The sequence below is a fragment of the Prionailurus bengalensis genome, chromosome D2, assembly GCF_016509475.1.
Source record: "Prionailurus bengalensis isolate Pbe53 chromosome D2, Fcat_Pben_1.1_paternal_pri, whole genome shotgun sequence".
NCBI lineage: Eukaryota > Metazoa > Chordata > Mammalia > Carnivora > Felidae > Prionailurus > Prionailurus bengalensis.
Window position 1 is genome coordinate 49,401,637 of NC_057351.1, and position 21,370 is coordinate 49,423,006.

General features: G+C 38.8%; 1 protein-coding gene across 6 annotated transcripts in view; it reads right to left on the reverse strand.

Moving 5' to 3' along the window:
• CSGALNACT2 (chondroitin sulfate N-acetylgalactosaminyltransferase 2) overlaps positions 1–15,540 on the reverse strand; it is a 46,532-nt gene extending 30,992 nt beyond the window's left edge. For 4 of the 6 annotated variants that reach the window (XM_043596931.1, XM_043596930.1, XM_043596932.1 and 1 more), the window contains exon 1: positions 15,384–15,540. The gene's annotated coding sequence lies outside the window, so the exon portion shown is untranslated. The remainder of the gene's footprint in view (positions 1–15,383) is intronic. The other 2 variants (XM_043596929.1, XM_043596928.1) reach the window with 1 other exon arrangement.
• Positions 15,541–21,370: the final 5,830 nt, after the last annotated feature.

The following is a 21,370-nucleotide window of genomic DNA, read 5'->3' on the forward strand; positions in this document are numbered from 1 at the left end:
GTGGAATTTTGAAACCACCCTTCCCACAGAACTTTGGAATGTCTATCAATGGACATCTGACAATATGACAAAAACAAACAACAGTGTAGAAGGATTTTACAATACAATACAAAGCTAAGTTACAAATATGTATCCTAGTATTTGGAAACTGATGCCTCTCTTTAATGAAGGAAAAATTTTTCATGAAAAAATAAAGTGCAATGCTGAACACGGACATGGATCAACAAGCAAAAAAAAAAAAGTGTAATACTATGAAAAAAAGACTTTGAAGACAAGTGTTTAGGTACAATTCACAAAATAAAATCAGTTATTTGCACAACACTGCCATAAATCTACACACATTTTAAATATATTCAAATATTTTGTATTTTACAATAGTTTTTAAAATTTTGTTATTCATTTTTCATTTTTCACTCTGTCCTTTTTAATAAATGCCCCTTTTTTATTTTTCATGATTTTATCTTTTATGGTGAAGTTGCTTTATGGCCAATTAGCTATGCAGGAAAAATGCTTGTGGCAAAGATGCTGCAAAAACACCAGATATGATTTAACTAAATATAGTATACTCAAACTGTTTTGAAATGAAATTTGATTAATAGAACTAAAAGCATGTAGTCGAAGTATGTCTATCTTTTATTAATATGGTACCTCATAGCTTTCTTCTTTATATAGCATTGTATTTGAAACTGTGAGATGTGATCCATTACAAGGGTCACTTCTAAAGGTTTACTTTTCACTGAAATTGAACAGGAACTATCAGTGTATACCACATATAGCAGTAAGTTTTTTATTACAATTATGTATATGTATGAGATCTACACACAAAATATATTTATAAGAGGGTTGTGGTCCAAAAACCCTGGACAATACTGATTAAAAAAGTATTTTTATACATTTCCTATGCCAACTTTTAAAATAATGTTGATTAATTATAGCCAAAGTATGGAGAAAGTAAATGTGCACTGACTGATGAATGGATACAGATGTGGTGTGTATATGTATGTATGTATGTATGTATGTACACACACACACAATGGAGTATCAGTCGGCAATCAAAAAGAATGAAATGTTGCCATTTGCAACAATGTGGATGGAACTAGAGTGTATTATGTATGCTAAATGATATTAGTCAGTCACAGAAAGACAAATATCATAGGACTTCATGCATATGTGGAATTTAAGATACAAAACAGATGAACATAAGGGAAGGGAAGCAAAAATAATATAAAAACAGGGAGGGGGACAAAACCTGAGACTCTTAAATACAGAGAACAAACTGAGGGTTGCTGGAGGGATTCTGGGTGAGGGGATGAGCTAAATGGGCAAGGGGCATTAGGGAGGACACTTGTTGGGACGAGCACTGGGTGTTATATGTAGGGATGAATCACTGGATTCTACTCCTGAAATCATTATTGCACTATATGCTAAAAAATGTGGATGTAAATTAAAAATAATAATAATAATAAAACAAAAAAATAAAATAATGTTGATATTATCTTTATTTTGGCTAAGAACAATAAATGCAGAAATGAAAGGTTTAAATAAAGGTTCTATAAAACTATTACATGGTAGCATTAAAAAACCAAGGTCTTTCCCCCCTTCAAACAAAATACAGGTTTTGAGATATCTTACATGCCTATTTACAGTTAAATCTCTTACAGTTGAAATGAAAGAAAAGTTGCTGTAATTACTTTAGAATATAAATGTTATTTGCATAGCTCTGTGGTTAAAAATAAAAGATACCAAATTAAAGTCTTACTTGCCTAGTCTGTGAAGGAAACTCTTTAGCCAAACTCTCAACTAGATTATAAAAACTTTAAATATGTTAAGTATGTTGGAGAAAACATCCATTTTTCGGCTGTTACAGCTTGACTGCCCTCATTCTATGTGTTTATATCATAAACAAGGTTCATTCATAACCCAGAGTTAATCCCAAGCAACCTTCTATGAACAAACAGCAAACAGTTAAATGTTGTGAGGAGAGAATGGACACTATGGAGATAGGAAAATGAGCTGTTCAAAGTATGTAATACAAAATAAAAAATCTCAGGGTTAAAAAGAAACCTTAGGAGCCATCAATTCTTATTCTTTAAAAACACATTAAAGAGACTTCCTAGATGAAACAACAAGGACAGATTTACTCTTGTACTTGGGACAATAAAAAATCAACCAATAAAATCCAGAACCCGCCCCTCCCAATATAAAACAATGTTTTTCAAGATACTGAACACTGGGTAACAAAGGGCAGTGATCCTTGGAGAAACAAAAAATAAACGATTGCCCAGCTTACTGCCTTAGTTTCCAGGTCATAACACAGGGAGTCCCCTCTAAGCAGGGACCAGTTGACTTGTTGAGTTGATGAGAGGGAGCCAACAGGCTGAGAAGACCAAGGCTGCTAGCGTGAAAGGATATAGTACCAGAAGAGAGAGTTGCACAGAGAGAGAACTCCAGAGATCTGAGGAGGACACCCTTTGGGTATTCAGCAGGGCACTGACCAGTGCAGGCATATAAAAGAAACTAACTGAAGCTAAAAAAAAAAAAAAAAAAAAATTAGAGGACACAGATCTCAGCATTCATACTGGGCCAGGAATAATGTGCATGTTCCCACCAGACAGACTGGAAAACCTCAAAATACATGGGACATTGGGTAGAGTACTCAAAAAGGTCTTGCCTCAGTCATGGGAAAAAACTAACTCTAGACTAAACATGGCTCTGGTCTTGCCTAACAAATCTTAAAAGCAAGACCTGAAAGGATCAAATTGTTTTCAAGTAACTGTACAACAAACCTCAAAAATATTTATAGGAATATAAAAATATCTAGCACCTAGCAAAATAAAATTCACAATGTCTGACATCCAAACAAAAATGATCAGGCATACACAGAAAAAAAAAATATAACCCATAATGAGAATAATCAATGATTGAAAATGTTTTAGAACGGACAGATGCTACCCCAATGTCTATAGCCAGCGCTACTGACAATAATCAAAGTATGGAAAGAGCCCAAATGTCCATCGATAGATGATTAGATAAAGAAGATGTGGTACATATATACAATGAAGTATTACTCAGCAATCAAAAAGAATGAAATCTTGCCATTTGCAACAAAGTGGATGGAACTAGAGTGTATTATGCCAAGCAAAATTAGAGAAAAACAAATATCATATGACTTAACTCATATGTGGAATTTAAGATACAAAACAGATGAACATAAGGGAAGAGAAGCAAAAATAATATAAAAACGGGGGTGGGGGACAAAACATAAGAGACACTTTTTTTTTTTAATGTTTATTTTTTTTATTTTTAATGTTTTTATTTTTGTGAGACAGAGAGACAGAATGTGAGGAGGGGCAGAGAGAGAGGGAGACACAGAATTCGAAGCAGGCTCCAAGCTCTGAGCTGGCACCACAGAGCCTGATATGGGGTTTGAACTCATGAACTACGAGATCATGACCTGAGCTGAAGTCGGAAGCTGAACCGACTGGGCCACCCAGGCAGCCCAAACACGAGAGACTCTTACATGTAGAGAACTAACTGAGGGTTGCTGGAGGGATTTGGAGTGGCGGGATGGGCTAAATGGGCAAGGGGCATTAGGGAGGACACTTGCTGGGATGAGCACTGGGTGTTATATGTAGGGGATGAATCACTGGATTCTACTCCTGAAATCATTATTGCACTATATGGTAACTAATTTGGATGTAAATTAAATAAATAAATAATTTAAAAAAAAATGACGGATGCCAGAATTTATAGAAAAGAACGTTAGGGAGCACCTGGGTGGCTCAGTTGGTTGAGTGTCTAACTCTATTGACAATAATAGAGTTATTATTATTACTGAAATTGACAATAATAGAGTCATTATTATTACTAAAACTCTAGTAGGTTTCAGCTCTGGTCATAATCTCCCAGTCATGGGATTGAGCCCCTGCATCAGGCTCTGTGCTGATATGAAGCCTGCTTGCAATCTGCCCCTCCCCTGCTCATGCACAAGCTTGCTCTCTCTCTCAAAATAAATAAATAAGCATTATAAAAAAGAGAAAAGGATATTAAAATGGTTGCAACTGTATTTAAAAAGATACTCATGTTCAAAAAACTAAACAGAGACACAAAGGACATAAAAACATCCAAACTGAACTTTAGGAGATAAAAACTTCAATGTCTGAGATGAAAAATACATTGAATGGAATTAGTGGTAGATATTTCAGTGCAAAATATTAACAAATTATAGACACTGTAATAGAAATTATGCAAAATACAGAAGGAAAAGAGAATGAAAAGCATTAACAGAGCACCCAGAAAGCTGTGTGACAGCTTCAAGCAGTCTAGTATATATGTAATTAGAGTCTCTAAAGAAGTGAGAGGGGGGTGAGGAGAAATATTTAAAGAAATAAAACTGAAAGTTTTCCAAATTTGATGAAAACTATTAACACAGATCCAAGAAGCTCAACGATTACCAAACACAAAAGCCATAAAGAAAACTAAAGCCAGGCACACGATAATCAAATTGCTCAAATTCTATGATAAATAGAAAATCCTGAAAGTGGCCAGAAAAAAAACACACACCACATACAAGAAACAAAGGGAGTGGAGCATTATCTTTAAAGAACTGAAAGGAAAAATATGTCAACCTACAATTCTATACACACAAAAAGTATCTGTCAAGAACAAAGGCCAGTAATTCTTTAGACATTAAAAAGCTAAAAGAATTCATCCCCATCAGACCTGCACTACAAGTCCTTTAGGCAGAAGTAAAATAATACCAGATGGAAATATGAATCTATACAAAGCATGAAGAAAGTAGAAATGTTAACAACATGGATATAAGTTTCAAATTATTTAAATCCCTTTAAAATATAAAGACACAAACCACTGAATCTGACTTAGGAAGAAATAGTAAATATTAACAGACCTATGAGACCAAATTAATAATCAAAGACTACCCACAAAGAAAAGTCCAGGCACAGATGTCTTCAATAGCGGATTCTACCAACCATTTGTAAGAATTAATACCAATTCTTCACAAACTGTTCCAAAAAATAAAACACACTTTCCAAAGCATTCTATAAGACCAGTATTACTTTGATACCAAAATCATATAAAGACATCAAAACTAGATGCCAATATTCCTTAATGATAGAGACACAAAAATCCTCAACCAAACTTTAGTACTCTGAATCCATCAACACATTAAAAAGTATTATATAACATGACCAAGGGAGATTTATCACAGAAATGCAAGATTGGTTTACCATCTAAAAGTCAATTAATTTAATATACCATATCAATAAAGGACAAACCCCGCACAATCATGTCAATAGACAAAGAAAAAGCATTTGATAAAATCCTGCACCTCTGATAAAACTACTTAACAAACTAAGAATATAAGGAAACTTCCTCGACCTGATAAAGGGCAGATACAAAAAAGCTAACACACAGCTAACTTCACATTTAATGAAAGACTACATGCTTCCCTCTACGATCAGGAATAAGACAAGGATGTTTGCTCTCATCACTTCTTTTTAACACAGTACTGGAACAGGTTCTAGCCAGGGCAGTTATGCAAGAAAATGAAATAAAATGACATCTAGATTGGAAAAGATTGCACATGATATGATCATGTATATAGAAAATCTTAAGGAATTCACTAAAAATCTATTATAACTAATAAATAAGTTTAGTCAGTTTGCAGGATACAAGATCAATACATAAAAATCAATTGTATTTCTATATACCAGCACTGAAAATTTGAAAATGAAATTAAGAAAACAATCTGATATATACCAAAAAGAATAAAATATTCAGGAATAATTTTAACAAGTATAAGACTTGTGTTCTGAAAACTACAAAACATTGTTGAAAGAAATTAAAGAAGATTTAAATAAATGGAAAGGCACCTATGCTCATGGATGGGAAGACCTAATGTTATTAAGACAGCAATATTCTCCAAATTGATTTACAGATTCAACATGATCCTCTTCAGAATCCAGCTGACTTTACAGAAATTGACAAGCTAATCCTAGAATTCACATAGAAATTCAAGGAACCCAGGATAGCCAAAACAGTCTAGAGAAAGAAGAGCGAAACTGGAGGACTCACACTTCCCCATTTCAAAACTTACTTCTAGATAGTGTGGTACTAGCACAGGCATAGACATATAAATCAATAGAATTTAGGGTCCAGAAATAAACCACATTAATTGATTTCAACAAGGTGGAAAGGTAATTCAATGCAGAAAGAAGTCTTTTCAATAAATGGTGCTAGGACAACTGGATATTCACATGTAAAAGAATGAAACTGGGCTCCTACCTCACACTATATTCAAAAATTAACTCCAAGTGGGTCAGATATCTAAATGTAAGAGTTAAAAACATAAAGCTCTTAGAAAACCTAAGTATAAATCTCTGTGGCTTTTAGGCAATGATTTGTTAGATATGACACCAAAAGAGCAAAGACAAAACAAATAAATTGGACCTCATTAAAATTAAAAACTTTTGTACTGCAAAGGATACCACTGAGAAAGTGAAAAGACAATTACAGAATGGCAGAAAATATTTGTAAATCATATACCTGATAGGGGTCTGTGTCTAGAATATGTAAAGAACTCTTATCACTCAATATCAAAAGGATAAATAACACAATGGGCAAAAGATCTAACTAGACATTTCTCTAAAAAGATTAAGAATGGCCTATAAACACATGAGAAGATGGCTCAACATTATTAGCCAATAGGGAAACACATATCAAAACTACAATGAGATAACTACTTCACATCCACTAGGATATAATTCAAAATGAATTACAGATGAATGAAAAACCCAAAACTATAAAAGTAGAAGCACAGGAGGAAATCTTTGTCACCTTAAGTTATTATGCAAAGATTTCTTTGATAAAACAGTAATAGCATAACTGAAAAACTGGACTTTGTCAAAATATGTTAATTTGTGCTCTTTGGAAGATGCTGTTAAGAGAATGAAAAGACAAGTCACTGATCTGAAGAAAATAGGTGCAAAGCATATTTCTGACAAAGGACTTGCGTTCAGAATACATACTTAACCACTATCAAAATGCAGTAATAACAAAACAAACACAACTCAATTAAAACTTGGCAAAATATTTGAGCAAACACTTTATATAAGAACATGAAAAAAATGTTCAACACCCTTAGTCACTAGGGAAATGCAAACTCAAACCACGATGAGATACCATTACATAGAATGGCTAATTTTAGAATGGCTAAAATTAAAAAGACTGTTGTGCTGGTGACAATGTGGAGGAACCAGAACTTTCATATACTGCTGGTAGGAATGTAAGACGGTTTTACACAGTTTCCTAACAAGTTAAACATAAGCCTATCATGATTGCGTCTTTTCATTCTTAGATATTTATCTGAGAGAAATGAAAGCATATATGTTCATACAAAGATTTATACACAAATGCTCACGGCAGTTTTATATGTAACAACCAAAAACTAGAAACAACTCAAATGTTTATCAACAAGTGAATGGGTAAACAAACTGTGGTAGAGCCATACTGATACATGTATCATCACCGGTGAATCTCAGTAATTATTCTCAGTGACAGAAGCTCAACAATGAGAGTGTATATTCTATTTATATACAATTCTAGAAAATGTAAGGTAATTTGTAGTGACAGAGAGCAGATGAATCAGTGATTACTGGGACCAGGGGTGGGTTGGGGAAGTGGTAATAGTAAGCAATTATAAAAGAGCACAAGGAAACTTTTGGGAGTGACATATGTTCTATCATTTTGACTTGTGATGATTTCACAGGTATATACATATGTTCAAATTATCAAATTGTATACTTTAAATATGCATAGTTTATCATATGTCAATTATACCTCAGTGAAGCTATTTTAAAAAAAATCAGATTTAGTTTGAGTAGTAGCATCAAAGAGGCATTTTTAAGAAAACTCCATTTTGTTCATTAAGAAGACAAGCATGAAGGTTTGCTGACTACCAGCTTGGACTTAACAAAAATAAGAGGGGCGCCTGGCTGGCTCAGTCAGTGGAGCATGCAACTCTTGGTTTCAGGGTTGTAAGTTTGAGCCCCACGTTGGGTGTAGAGATTACTTAAAAAATTAAAAATCTTAAAAAAACACAACAACAACAAAAAAACAAAAACAAAAATAAGCAAAACCTGCTCTCCAAAAAAAGTACCTCCAAAAGTTACCTTCAAGGTCTCATTACATCTTTCTATTCGCCTTATGATTCTGAGACAAAAGATTGCTAAACATAGTTCATTCTGTGGCACTGATCCCTACATAACACTATGGCCTTTAAGCAATTTCTACTCAGTCTTTTGATTCTATAATTTTGTAGTACTAATACATATTTCATACATAATTTCCATGATACTTACACTGTAATGTTGCAATAGAATAACCTATTGCCTATTTAGAATAGAATAACCTATTGCCTTTTGCAAAATACAAACAATTCATTTGAATCTATTTACTTTAAAAGTTCTATTCTGGGGGTGCCTGGATGGATCAGTTGGTTAAGTTTCCAAGTCTTGGTTTTGGCTCAGGTCACAAACTCACAGTTCGTGGGTTTGAGCCCCATGTTGGGTTCTGTGCTGACAGAATGGAGCCTGCTTGGGATTTCTCTCTCTGCCCTCCCCCAGCTTGCTCTCTCTCAAAAAAATAAATTAACATAAAAATAATTAAAAATTCTCAATTCTGAAGATAAAAACAGAGAGGGAGGCGAACCATAAGAGACTCTTTAATACAGAGAACAAATTGAGGGCTGCTAGAAGCGTGTTTGTTGGATGGGGGATTGGGCTAAATGGGTGATGGGCATTAAGGAGGGCATTTGTTGGGATGAGCACTGGGTGTTATATGTAGGGGATGAATCACTAAATTCTACTCCTGAAACCATTATTACACTGTATGTTAATTTGGCTTTAAATAAAAATTTTTTAAAAAGTTCTATTCTGTATAATCTTCCTGAATTTCTGTATAATGTCTTACTAAAGTCTTCAAAAACTAAATTTATAATTTTTAGTTCATTTTTTACATAACAAAAAGCCAAAACATTATTTGGAAAACATAAGCACTGTCAGAAAAAAACAAACTAGGGGCGCCTGGGTGGCGCAGTCGGTTAAGCGTCCGACTTCAGCCAGGTCACCATCTCGTGGTCCGTGAGTTCGAGCCCCGCGTCAGGCTCTGGGCTGATGGCTCAGAGCCTGGAGCCTGTTTCTGATTCTGTGTCTCCCTCTCTCTCTGCCCCTCCCCCGTTCATGCTCTGTCTCTCTCTGTCCCAAAAATAAATAAACGTTGAAAAAAAAAATTAAAAAAAAAAAAAGAAAAAAACAAAACATTATGAAGTATAAATATTTGTAAGGGAAGGAATTAGAATCTTTTATTTCTTGAGCAATTTATGAGTTATGGTGATACACGGATTCTTTAACATGTCAATGAATAAGTGGTTTGTATTTAGAAATAAAAGTACTGATCACCAGAAGGTAGTGCTCATTCAACAAATATTTGAGTACCAGGGTGCCTGGGTGACTCAATCAGTTAAGTGTCCGACTTCAGCTCAGGTCATGAGCTCATGGTTTGTGGGTTCAAGCCCCGTGTCAGGCTCTGTGCTGACAGCTCGGAGCCTGCTTTGGATTCTGTGTGTCTCTCTCTCTCTCTCTGCCCTTCTGCTGTTAGTGTTCTGTCTAACTCAAAAATGTCTGTTAAAAATGAATGTCTGTCTCTGTCACTCAAAAATTAATAAACACGTTAAAAAAAATATTTGAGTACCTATTGTGTGTTAGGCACTGCAAAGGACTGAATGTTTCTCTCAGACAATCTTATGTTGAAATCCTAACCCCCAATGTGTTACTTATAAGGGGGTAAAAGGCCTTTGGGAGGTTAACTAGAGGTCATGAGGGTACAGCCCTCTTTAATGGGATTAGTGCTCTTATAAAAGAGATCCCAAAGAGCAATTAATGTAGCCCTCTTTCTGCCATCTGAAGAAACAAGTTGGCAGTCCATAACCCAGAAGAGGGCCCTCACCAGAACTCAACTATAACTGGTACCCTGATCTCAGATTAAGAAAAATAAATTAAGCCAGTCTATGGTACTTTGTTATAGCTACCCAAACTGACTAAGACAGACACTGTATTGGGTGCTAAGAACAAATAATACCAGAATAATCATTCTGACAAGTGTTTCTGGGGAAAACTATACTCAAGGTACCCAGATTTCAGCAAAACAAATGGCAGCAATACTAATGCTATCATTACAGGTAAAATAGAAGAATGTGCCAAAAGCAGCCTGTGGCACAGTAAAAACAACTCAAAAAGTCAAGTGTAATAGCTACTTAATAGCTGTGTAATCTTGGACATAATACTTAACCTATATGGCCTTCATCTATAAAAGTGTTTGGATGGCCAAGGTTCCTTCCAAGATGTTTCAATTCCTTTGATTAAAGATAAATTAAAAATAGACACACACACACACACACCTTATATTTGGAAGGACAAATTTGACTTACGCCTTTTAATCCAGCAATTCACAATTCCACTTTTAAGATTTTTAAGACTTCATACTACAGAAATACTAGCATATAGTCACATGCATAAGATGTTTACTACTGCTACATATAACAGCAAAATAAAAGTAACTTAAAGTCTATGAATAAGAGAGGATAACTAAACTGCAGACATTTATACAACAGAGCATTTAAAAGGAATGAGGTAGATCTAGATGTGTTGACATAGATAATACCTATAAAGTAATATCTTGTCTGCACAATAGGTTTGGGAGCCAGGTGGCCTAAATTCATACATCTGCTCTATCCCTTTCTAATTCTTTATTATAGATAAATTCTTCAATCTCTACAAGCTTCAGTTTTCTCATCTGTTAAGTGGGAATAATTATAGAACCTACTTGCAGGGTTATTGTAACAGTCAAGTAAAACATGACAAGCAAGCATTAAGTGCTCAGTAAGTGTTGGGTGTTATTTCCCTTGTGCGAAGTTTTCTTTTGTTGCTGTTGTTAATGGAGTCAAATCTATCAGTCTTTTCCTGCATGACTTCTCGATTTTAGCTTCTGTACTGGAAATAATCCTAATATAAAACTTATTTTCTCAAATAACCATTTCTTATCATTTATTAAACAATCCATGCTCTTGTCACTCATTTGAAATTTCACTTTTATCATAAGCACAATTCCTTATACATATGGAGGTCTATTTCTGGCTCTAAACCAGGGATTAACAAACATTTCAGGTAAAGGGCCATGTAGTACCTCTGCCTTGCAGCACAAAAGCAGCCACAGAAAATGTGCAAATGAATGAGCATAGTTGTATTCCAACGGATACTGAAATGTGAACTTCCTATAATTTTCATGTCACAAAATACTCTTCTTTTAGGTTTTTTCCCCCCCAAGCACTTAAAAATATAAAAGTCACTCTTATGTCACAGGTAATGCTAAAATAGGTTCCCAGTCACATTTGGCAACTTGTGCTCCAAACCTTTACATTTGTATACACTCCTAGAATTTTTTTCTATTTCTAAAATTCTACAAAATAAATACATGTGAGAAAAAAGTTAAACATGATATAAGGTCATACAGTGAAACCTCTGCCTTCTATCTCAGAGGCCCAGGTCCCTTCTTCAGTTTTTGTGTATCCTTCCAAACCTACTGCCACTATTAAACATCCCAGCATAAACAGCCTTATATATACATGACCTCCCACGTATTATTTCACCCACAGGATAAATCTCTGAAAACAGGACTGCTAGGTTAAAATTCCTTAAAGTATTCATTTCAGCATGTAATTGGTCAGTTTCTATAGCCTTTCCTTGCTCAGGATAAGCCTTTCAGCATGGCTTTATCTATATCTCACCTTCCCAATGAACTTTTAAAATTATGTTAAATATTTGCTCCAGTTTACAGACTTTAAACTATAACTACTCTGGTCCATTAATCCTTCCTTGGCATTCCATTATAGTTCTTAGCTTATCGTTATCAATGTCTTGGAGTTAAGAAATAAGTTATACTATTTTCTTTGGTCACTGTTTCTTGAATTCCATATCTATTTTTCTTGGATTAATTTTTCACTTGATAGAGTACATCTTGGGGTATTCCTAGTGGGTATGGGTGAAAATGACTTTATTTTGCTCCCACCTTTTTTTTTTTTTTTAATTTCTTTGAGAGACAGAGAAAATGCAAGTGGGTGGGGGGAGGGGCAGAGAGAGAGGGTGGGGAGAATCTCAAGCAGGCTCTGTGTTGTTAGCACAGAACCCAACATGGGGCCTGAACTCGAGAAACTGAGATCATGACCTGAGCCAAAATCAAAAGTTGGACACTCAACTGAGTCACCCAGGTGCTCCAATTATGCTCTCACTTTGAATGACAGGTTGGTTGGTGAGAAGTTTGAGTCTAAAATATGTCTCATGAACACTATTTATGTTAGATATTATGTTCTATTAGACATTAGATATTATGTTAGATAACCACGTCCCAAATTAGAAGTCTGATCACACATCTGATTTTCACTCCTTTATAGATAACCATATATTTCTCTTTGGAAGCTTATGAGACTGCATATTTATTTATCCATGAAGCTCATAAATTTCATTGGAATATATCTAGGCGTGCCTATCAACACTCGTTTAAGACACTCAGTATGTCTAATCCATTCATAAACTCAGATACTTCTACTAAGACAAATTTCTTTGTTTCCTTCCTTTCTTTCCTTGACATAGTATTTTATTTCCATTCTACTGTAAGGTAAGAATGGGAAATCTGGCATCTATTGTCAATTGCGAGGGGAGGAGAATGGGGGAATAGGAGTTGTTAGCACAGCCAGAAACCCTCAACCTGTGCCACATCTTTCTACAAGCTCTCTGAAAAGGTTATACTTACTGATCATCCCCACAACACAGATGAAATGGAAGGTGTAAGAAGGAAGGGCTGATTTACATTTGCTGGTACTTTGTCTCCTGATAACATTTTTCTGTTTGGCTCTGGATGACCAAGATACTGCCTGGATACTTCTGCCCTCACAATCTCTGTGGTTATTTCTCCCCTTCTAATTTCTATTCCTTCCTGGAATTGCTGTTAGATGTGCATTGACTCTTTTGGATCTATTTTCCATGTCATAGCTATTTTTCCTTCTTTCTATGTTTTACTATTCAAGAACTGATTGCTTGTTTCCAGGGCAGCCTGTTCAATAAGCATGGTACCCTCCCAAATCTGAGCATACTAATATTAATTTTAAAGTATTCTTCTATTTCTTCTATCAATTCCATTGCTTCAGGTCTCGTTCTTGTTATTTGTTCAGTCTGGGGCACCTCTCACATGCCACAGATTTCTGTTGTCTGTCCCCTGATATGAATGTCTCTGATTTAAATGTTTGTTTCTGATATAAATGTATCAGCATCTCAGTATACATGGAAATCACTGCACTCCTACAGTAAATTCGTACTTGTAAATAACCCTAGAATTCAATTTTACATTTACACCTAGTACTTGTATAGTATGACAACAATGTTAAAAGTTTACTGACTTGCAATCCCATGATTCTTCAATCCATTTTTAGTCATATCCTTTTGGTGTTTCGTTTCCCCTAACAACCATCAATTTGAGTAACACTGTTCTTACCTAAGCGTTATGCAATAAGCTTCAGGGACACCAGCTCTATCTAGCAGACTTCTCTAACAGATAATTAAATAAGTAATGACAGTCTGGGAGAAGATTGTCAGAGGTGTACAATTCAAAAAATAAATAACAACAGGGTAATGAATCACTTAAGTCTTGAACTCATAATAGTTTTGCTTTTTACCAATCTTGAACGTTATATAAATTAAAATAACAAATTCTATTGAAAAAGAAAAGAAAGAGTCCAGGTTGGTTAAAACAATTTTCTGCCTACCTTATGACAGTTACTCCACAGCTGACAGAAATGCACACAGGTGTGTGTTCACCAAGAACACTTACAAGAATGTTCCATAGCATTCCCCAAAATACATAATAACAAAAATTGGAAACACAAATATCCATCAACTAAAGAATAGTCATATAGCCATACAATGGAATATTAAACAGCAATAAAAAAAAGAATGAACGACTGATACATGGAACATCATGGGTGAATCTCACAAGCAACGTGCTCAGCATTCTGCGTGAATCCATTAACATCGAGCCCAAAATAGACAAACCTAAGAGCTGATGACAGAAATCAGAATATTGACTGGGGGGAGGGGGGGGCAGCAGTAAAACTTGGACAAAGCAGAGGGAAACTCCTGGGATGATGGAAACGTTCTATAAGTATAATTTGATCTAGCCTGTGGTTATACAAGTTAATAAATCTATAAAAATCCACTGAGCTGTACAATAAAGATTTATGAACTCGATGACTCCGTATGTATTTTATACCTCAATAAAAAAGTTAAGAAAGAAATGTAATTTCCGAACCGTTGGGAACCAAAACGGTGTGTACTGATGTCCAAATGTCCTAAGCCATAGATATTGGACACCCGACATCCTTCTTACATTCTTTTAGTCACAAGACAGTTTTAAACAAATGGTATCAGAATAACAATACAAAATGAAGGTCAACATTCTCAGTCATACAGTACTTGGTTTCCCACCAAGTTTGGAAGTACCGTTTTGATGCGACCTTTAAAGACAACATGAATTCCACCAGGAATGAAGGCCCAGCTCCTGAGAACCTTCAATGAGGCTAAACGTCCACACACTGCATATAAATCTCCAGAGCAGGCTGAAGGATAAAAGCTTAAGATTTATAACCGATGTTTCCTCCTGTCATCATAAAAGCATCACTACTGCCTTTACAAATGATTCCTCAGCAAGCTGTTCAGCAATAGTGCAATTTTCCAGATGCAGCCTGAAAATGCCAGAAGCTCCCTGTCCTGTAGTCCCCGCGGCCCCACTAATTCCGACACAAATGTGCATCTTTTAAAGGCGCCTGGTGTCTGGCAGAAACTGCGAGGGGCTGCAGCTGGAGAATACTACTTTAATGCAATAAAGGGGTAACAGCGGACTGCAAAGTTATGCACTGAGAGAGCCAGAGGCGGGGGTGAGTTAGAGCTTTTTAAAAAAAAAAAAAGTGACAAAAATAAAACACACCCAAACCAACGGTCTCTGACAGCATCGTTCTCAACAGAAAACTCAAACCGCTCCGAAAAACTGTGGCTTTTCCTGACACCGCAGCGGTCTCCGGAGGGCTTCTCCAGGAGGCGACCCCACCCGGAAAGGGCCCCCCGCGGAGGGCTCGTTGGAGAAGCGACCCGACCCGCACAGGAGGGATCCACAGCCCTCGGCCCGCGCCCCGGCACCACTCGGGCCCTAGTCGCGAGAGCCGCGCGGGCAGGCAAGGCCGGGTGGGGCCGGGTACTCACCGCGCTCCTCAGTCCTCGCAAGGCGACCGCCGCCCAGCCGCCGTCCCCCCGGCCGCGGGCATACTCCGGCGGCGCCCGGCGCACAGGGGTGCAGCCACCTCACAGCACACCGCACGCCTCTGCGCCGACAACCGCCACTTCCGGCGCGCGTGAGGAAATGGAGCTGCGGCTTGCTCCCGCCCAGCCCCGCCCCGCCCACGCCCAACACCGACCACGCCCAACCCCGACAGCCCCGCCTTGGCCCCGCCCACCCCCCCGCCCGCCCCCAGTGTCAGGCACCGGAAGCTCAGTAACTGGCATACGGTACTGATTAATCGATTATCTGTTTCAAGTATGTGTGTGTGTAGCTCCAAAAACGATTTGTGGAGACCAGGAGAGTGGCTCAGGCAGAAAACCGTTTTTCCTGGAGCAAGCGTCTGCAGGGACAGGAGTATCAACTCTGGCGGATCGCTGACTTCGCCAGAGGGAGGAACTCAGCGGAGGATGGCAGCGCTGTCCCGTCGGGGACCCCTGTCCTGGGAGCCCAAAGGGGGCGATGAGTGCCTTTGTGGGCACTGAGCTAAGGACTGACAGGTCGCCAGAAGTGTCCGAGCATCCTAGCATGTACTGGGCTGTGCGTGAGGCCCCAGGGAGGAAGTCCTGAGCTGCCGCTGGGCCTTTAGCCATTCCATTTCTTTGAACCTGGGTTTCCTTATATGTGAAACGAAGGGTTTGAGGTAGACATTCTGGAAGACGGCTTGAGATCTGACATTGTATGATTTAGTGAGTGGAAAAAAAGAAAGCCCTCCCTAACACCCCCTCCACTCAACTGCTTATCTTAGGGACATCCCCAAGGCACTTTGTCCTGCCCTGGAGAGCAGTGGCCTGAGCAGAGGAGGGGATGCCAGAGAGCACCGGCACCTGCCTGTGTCTGGAAAGGCAGCTCTGGGGGCTGCCTCTCACCAGGTTCTGCTTTCCTTACAGGACTACCTTGGCAGGTTACCATACTTAGCCTCTCTAAGCCTGTTTCCTCAGCGGTGTTGTAGGGACAGTAACAACAGCACATACTTCCTAAGGTTGTTGTGAGGGTTAAATGCAGTTTTGTATTTGAAGTGTTTGGCACCGTGCCTGGCAGATGGTAGGCAGTCGGAGTTCACTGTCACCATTAAGCACATTAGTTAGAGCAGAAGACTGAGGTGAGTCCGAGATGCACCCTGTAGAAGCGGCACTGCTGGGAGGATCTGCTCCTAATCACAGCTGTCTTCCTTTGATGATGGTTATTGGGACGTCTTTACCACAGATGTTCTCCTCAGATATGTCTTGTGGGAAATTCCACCAGTAAGAGAGTCTGAATAGCCCGTTTCTAAGCATGGCTTGCTGAATGTGCAACTTCTTCCTAATTTCAAGGTGTCACTACTCATGTTATTTTTTTTCCTCGTATCCCTTGTGAGCAACTGTAAACATTTATAGTTTTAACACTCCTGGGGCACCTGGGTGGCTCAGTCGGTTAAGTGTCCGACTTCGGCTCAGGTCAAGATCTCCCAGTTCGTTAGTTCAAGCCCCGCGTTGGGCTCTGTGCTGACAGCTCAGAAGCAGCTGGAGCCTGCTTCGGATTCTGTGTCTCCCTCTCTCTCTGCTCCTCCCCAACTCATGCCCTGTCTCTCTCTCTCAAAAATAAATAAATATTAACATTCCTTCCTCCTAACCTGGTCCAAGAGTAAATAATTCATCTAGTCATAGATTCCACGGGTCTGTGACCTTCTGAAGATAAGGACCATGTCTTTTTCATCCACCAGTACTTTACGCATAGTAAGGGTCATGTTCAATAAATGTGAATTGAATTGATTAAAATAAGAACACACAAGGATCTCTCCCTTATCCAGAATCTCTGCCACTTGACTAGCCCTTCCGGCAGGTGGCACGAATGATTAACTTTGCTGTCATGAAATTAAGTTTTCTGTCTGGATGCCTAGTTATGCTCTAGTATGGCAATCAGCCTTGTGGGAGTCTACTTAGTGTAAATTAGTTATCTAGTGTTTAAACCTGCCACGAGCGTTTGTCCTGTAAGTCTGAGGACCCAACTTGGGAGTGTGAATGCAAAGGCAAAGTATTCCGTCTTGGGAGAATTAGAGAGTGGATCCACAGCATTGGTGGATTTAAGAGGATAAGACAGAAATTCTTTAAATGCTTAAGGTGTTACTTCAAGTAAACATAAATGTCAGGCCACTGAATGGCCAGGGGATTATGTTCCAGGCTGGCAGCTTTGAAGTTCTCAATCCAAGTTCACTACATGTTCTTAGTTAAGATGCTATAATCAGCCTGTACTTGAAATTCCTGCTGATGGCCCTTAGGCATTCTGCAGAAAAAGGAGTATCTGGACCTTGTACTCTAGCTTCATATCCAGTAATGGCAAATGCCTAGGCTGTTCCTTATGTTGTCCCTAGACGCTTTAAATTGGCCAAGACTATCTGTCTCCTAGGGCAGGGACAGCACCCCTAAGCCAGGCAAGGGGCCTGACCCCATTATAGGTGCTCACTGCATACCCACGAATATGTGAATGAATGAATGAATGAATGAATAATAGTAAAATCTACAGCTCTAACTTTCCTCTACTGGGTGTCAAAGTAACAGCAAGGGAAGTCTATACTTTCACTCACCAGATGCAAAACAGGCTCATTTCCTAATGTGCTGCAATGCACAGTAAAACCACTCCCCTCCGTGTTAAACCTTCCATTCTTTGTCTACTTCCACTAGCCTTATAAGTGCTGGCCTTTCTTTTTTTATAGCATTTGTTTTTCTTCCTTTATCCTATACTTTCCTTACTGATCATGCTGTGTAGCCACGTCTGGCACAGGCTGAGGGTGCACTCAGCATCGGGTGGTTTTCCCACTGCTCCCTCCGTTTTAATCCCTCAAATCCTCTTGACGTCCTTGTGGAGTAGGTTATGGTCCTCAGTTTACCATGGAGAAGACAGAAACTCCGAGAGGAAACTGCAGAGGCTCTTCCAGCACAGGACCTGACGTGAAATGGAAGCAATGGGGTTAGCGTTAACTAGTTGTCACTTCTCGCAAACTGTTATTTGAATCCTGCATTAGAACAGTTGTTTTTAAAATAATTGAGATTCTGCCATCAATGGATTTAAATTGTTAGTGTTTTATTATTTTTTAAATTGCTACATCAGATATTAAATGTGTCTAATTTAAATTTGGAGAGAAAATAATGCATAATTCAAATTCTTTGGCAGATAATGGGTGATCTACTGAGCCGCATAAAATAAGTAGTTCCATTGAGAAAAATACTCAAGTACAGTTGTGGCATATTAATATCAGAAGAATATAGCGTCCCTCCCCCAAATATCCAATCTGAGGCTTCTTTTTTTAACTATAAAGCTTTCCCACTCCACTAAGCCTGCTTTTGAGCTCCTGCCAAATGAGAGTGATGGAGGCTGACTCCTTTGCTGCAGCAAACTCTCGATAGCCTTTTCCTGTTTTCATTTGGGCCATCTTTGTTTCCAGTTTTCCTAGTGGCCCCACCAAGGTATGGTCTTCACTGCTTGTTGCCTTCCATCAAGTGCGGTACCCACAGAAGCTCCTTGCGCCTTGTGTTTCTTGGTTTATCAAGTCTACAAGGATATGGTAAATTGGCATTGGGTCTGACCTCTGCTTGCTTTGCTTTGCTTTGCACTGAGTTCTTTGGCTATTTATTCTCAGTGTGGCAATCTGGTTTTTGTTACTGATTTCCATTTGTTTGGCATCTTTGATGGAATCAGTCCGTTCCTTTCATCCCTTTTTGCCGTCTTTTGTGTTACTGTTTTGTGTCCTAAGAGTGTTGTCTGTCATATGGAGAGTAGTGGGGTAGAACACTGACACAGGCTCTAGAATCCTGTTTCTCTGGCTGGCTTCTCAGACCTGAGGTTGGGGTTCTCACCAGACCAGCAGCCACCTTTATGGTCTTCCTTGTGTGCCTTCCTTATGTCCAAATTTCTCTCTTCCTAGAAGGGTGCCAATCATTGACTAGCCCCTCAGGCAGATGGCATGAGAGACTCTTAAATACAGAGCACAAACTGAGGGTTGAAGGGAGGATGAAAGGGCAGGGGGAAATGGGTGATGGGCACTGAGGAGGGCACTTGTTGGGAGGAGCACTGGGTGCTGTATGTAAGTGATGAATCATGGGAATCTACTCCCAAAACCAAGAGCACACTCTGTACACTGTATGTTAGCTAACTTGACAATAAATAATATTTAGAAAAAAAAACATTTCAAAAGATAAATGACCATTTTTCCAGAATGCAGTCTGTTGTTTAGGGCATGATCCATGTAGAAGGGGGAAACCATTCTCTTGTGATAGACTAAAAACTACTCAAATCAATGGTAGATCCCTGACAAAATGGCATTTGGGAGGATTTAAAGGTTTAACTAGATTTTGCAGGCTATCGGTGCTGATTTTTTCTGTAATTTTGACACTTTTTAAGGAACTATATGTTCTTAGTAAGAGAGTCTCTCTTCTGGGAGCCCAAACATGGACAGGCTTTCTGGAACCTGAAGGTAGTTCCCCAATGGCCTCCTTTCCTAGACATCCCAAACAACAGAAAGCCCTTTTGTCTATTTGTGCATGAGCAATTTGGACAAGCCCTTGGAGTTTCATGGGAACTATCCAAAAGCCATCACTTACTATAGCCTTCCCTTGACACGCTGTAAAGATGTCTCTCCCTAGTGTTAGGACAAGTGTTCCGCTGCAAAATTTGCTGATGCTTCTGCTGAGCTAGTTCCAGGCTCTTCGCTTGACCTCATGATTCTTCCTGAAGTAAAGCCATTACTATTGACTGAGAACACAGCACTTTTCAGGCAGCCGATCAACCTCTTAGGAAATTCTATTACTCTCTCCCTCTCAGGTACTACTCACCACTACAACTCCCCAAATCCTGGCACTCTCCTTCTCAGAAGAAGGGGAGCCTTGTGATGATTTTGCCTCAGATAATTTGGGAGCACTCTGCCCCTCCCTCAGATTTACTACAGTCTCATGTTGAGAACCCTGAGCTAATCCTGTTTGTTGATAGATCATTCTCAACGCTAGACGTTATCAAACAGCATATACTATCATTAATCAGAGGTCTCCTTTAGAACATAGTCCTCTACCTGAGGTAAAATCAGTCTAAATGGCAGAACTTATTGCGTTTACTAGAGCTTGTCAACTAGCCAATGACTAGGGAGTGAACATATATACAGATAGGAAATATGCTTTTGGAGTGCTACACGACTTTGGGTTGCTAGAACCTCCACAAAAATGGAGAGCAAATCAAGCAACTTTTAGATACACTCTACTTACCACAGAGGTGGCTATTATGAAGTCTGAGAATGAGGCAAAAAAAGAGAATGTTGAAGCTAAAGAAAATGCTGTAGCAGATCATGATACCAAACAGCTACATTTCTCCCTGAAACCACTCATAGGGCACAAATGGATTGCTACCTTACATCAACACTGGAGGAGAAACTGTAAATAGACAGTGGCATTGTTCTAAATTTCATGTCGGTTCGTCATGGTGTGTGCCATTCCTAGTACTGTACTGGGATCAGTGACACAGGGAAGGTGGGATAGGCTATACAATGCCTTAAAGAGCAAAAGCTACTTGCTCTGTAAGGTTGACTCTCATGACCTGTGTGGGATTTATTCTTGGCCTGGACTAGGGTTGTGGATTCAAAGGATCTTACAGGGGTTATTGATTGTTCTTGTTTTTGTCATAGTGGTCGTGATACTGGTCCACTGCATTCTATCCAGGGCCTGAAATGCTTCTGCACAGACACTTCCTCGTCAGATGGAACAACATGATGGAACCCATCATGTACAACAGAAAGGCCGAGAAGACCTCATGGTACAGTTGGCCATGGAGATGTCTGGACGATCAGTCTCAAAGCGGTGAAGATCTGGATTTCTAGGCTTCCCTAAATTGGTCAACCTCTCACAAGCAAGAAAATGACCAGAGAGGCAGACGGAGAGACTGAACATGCAGA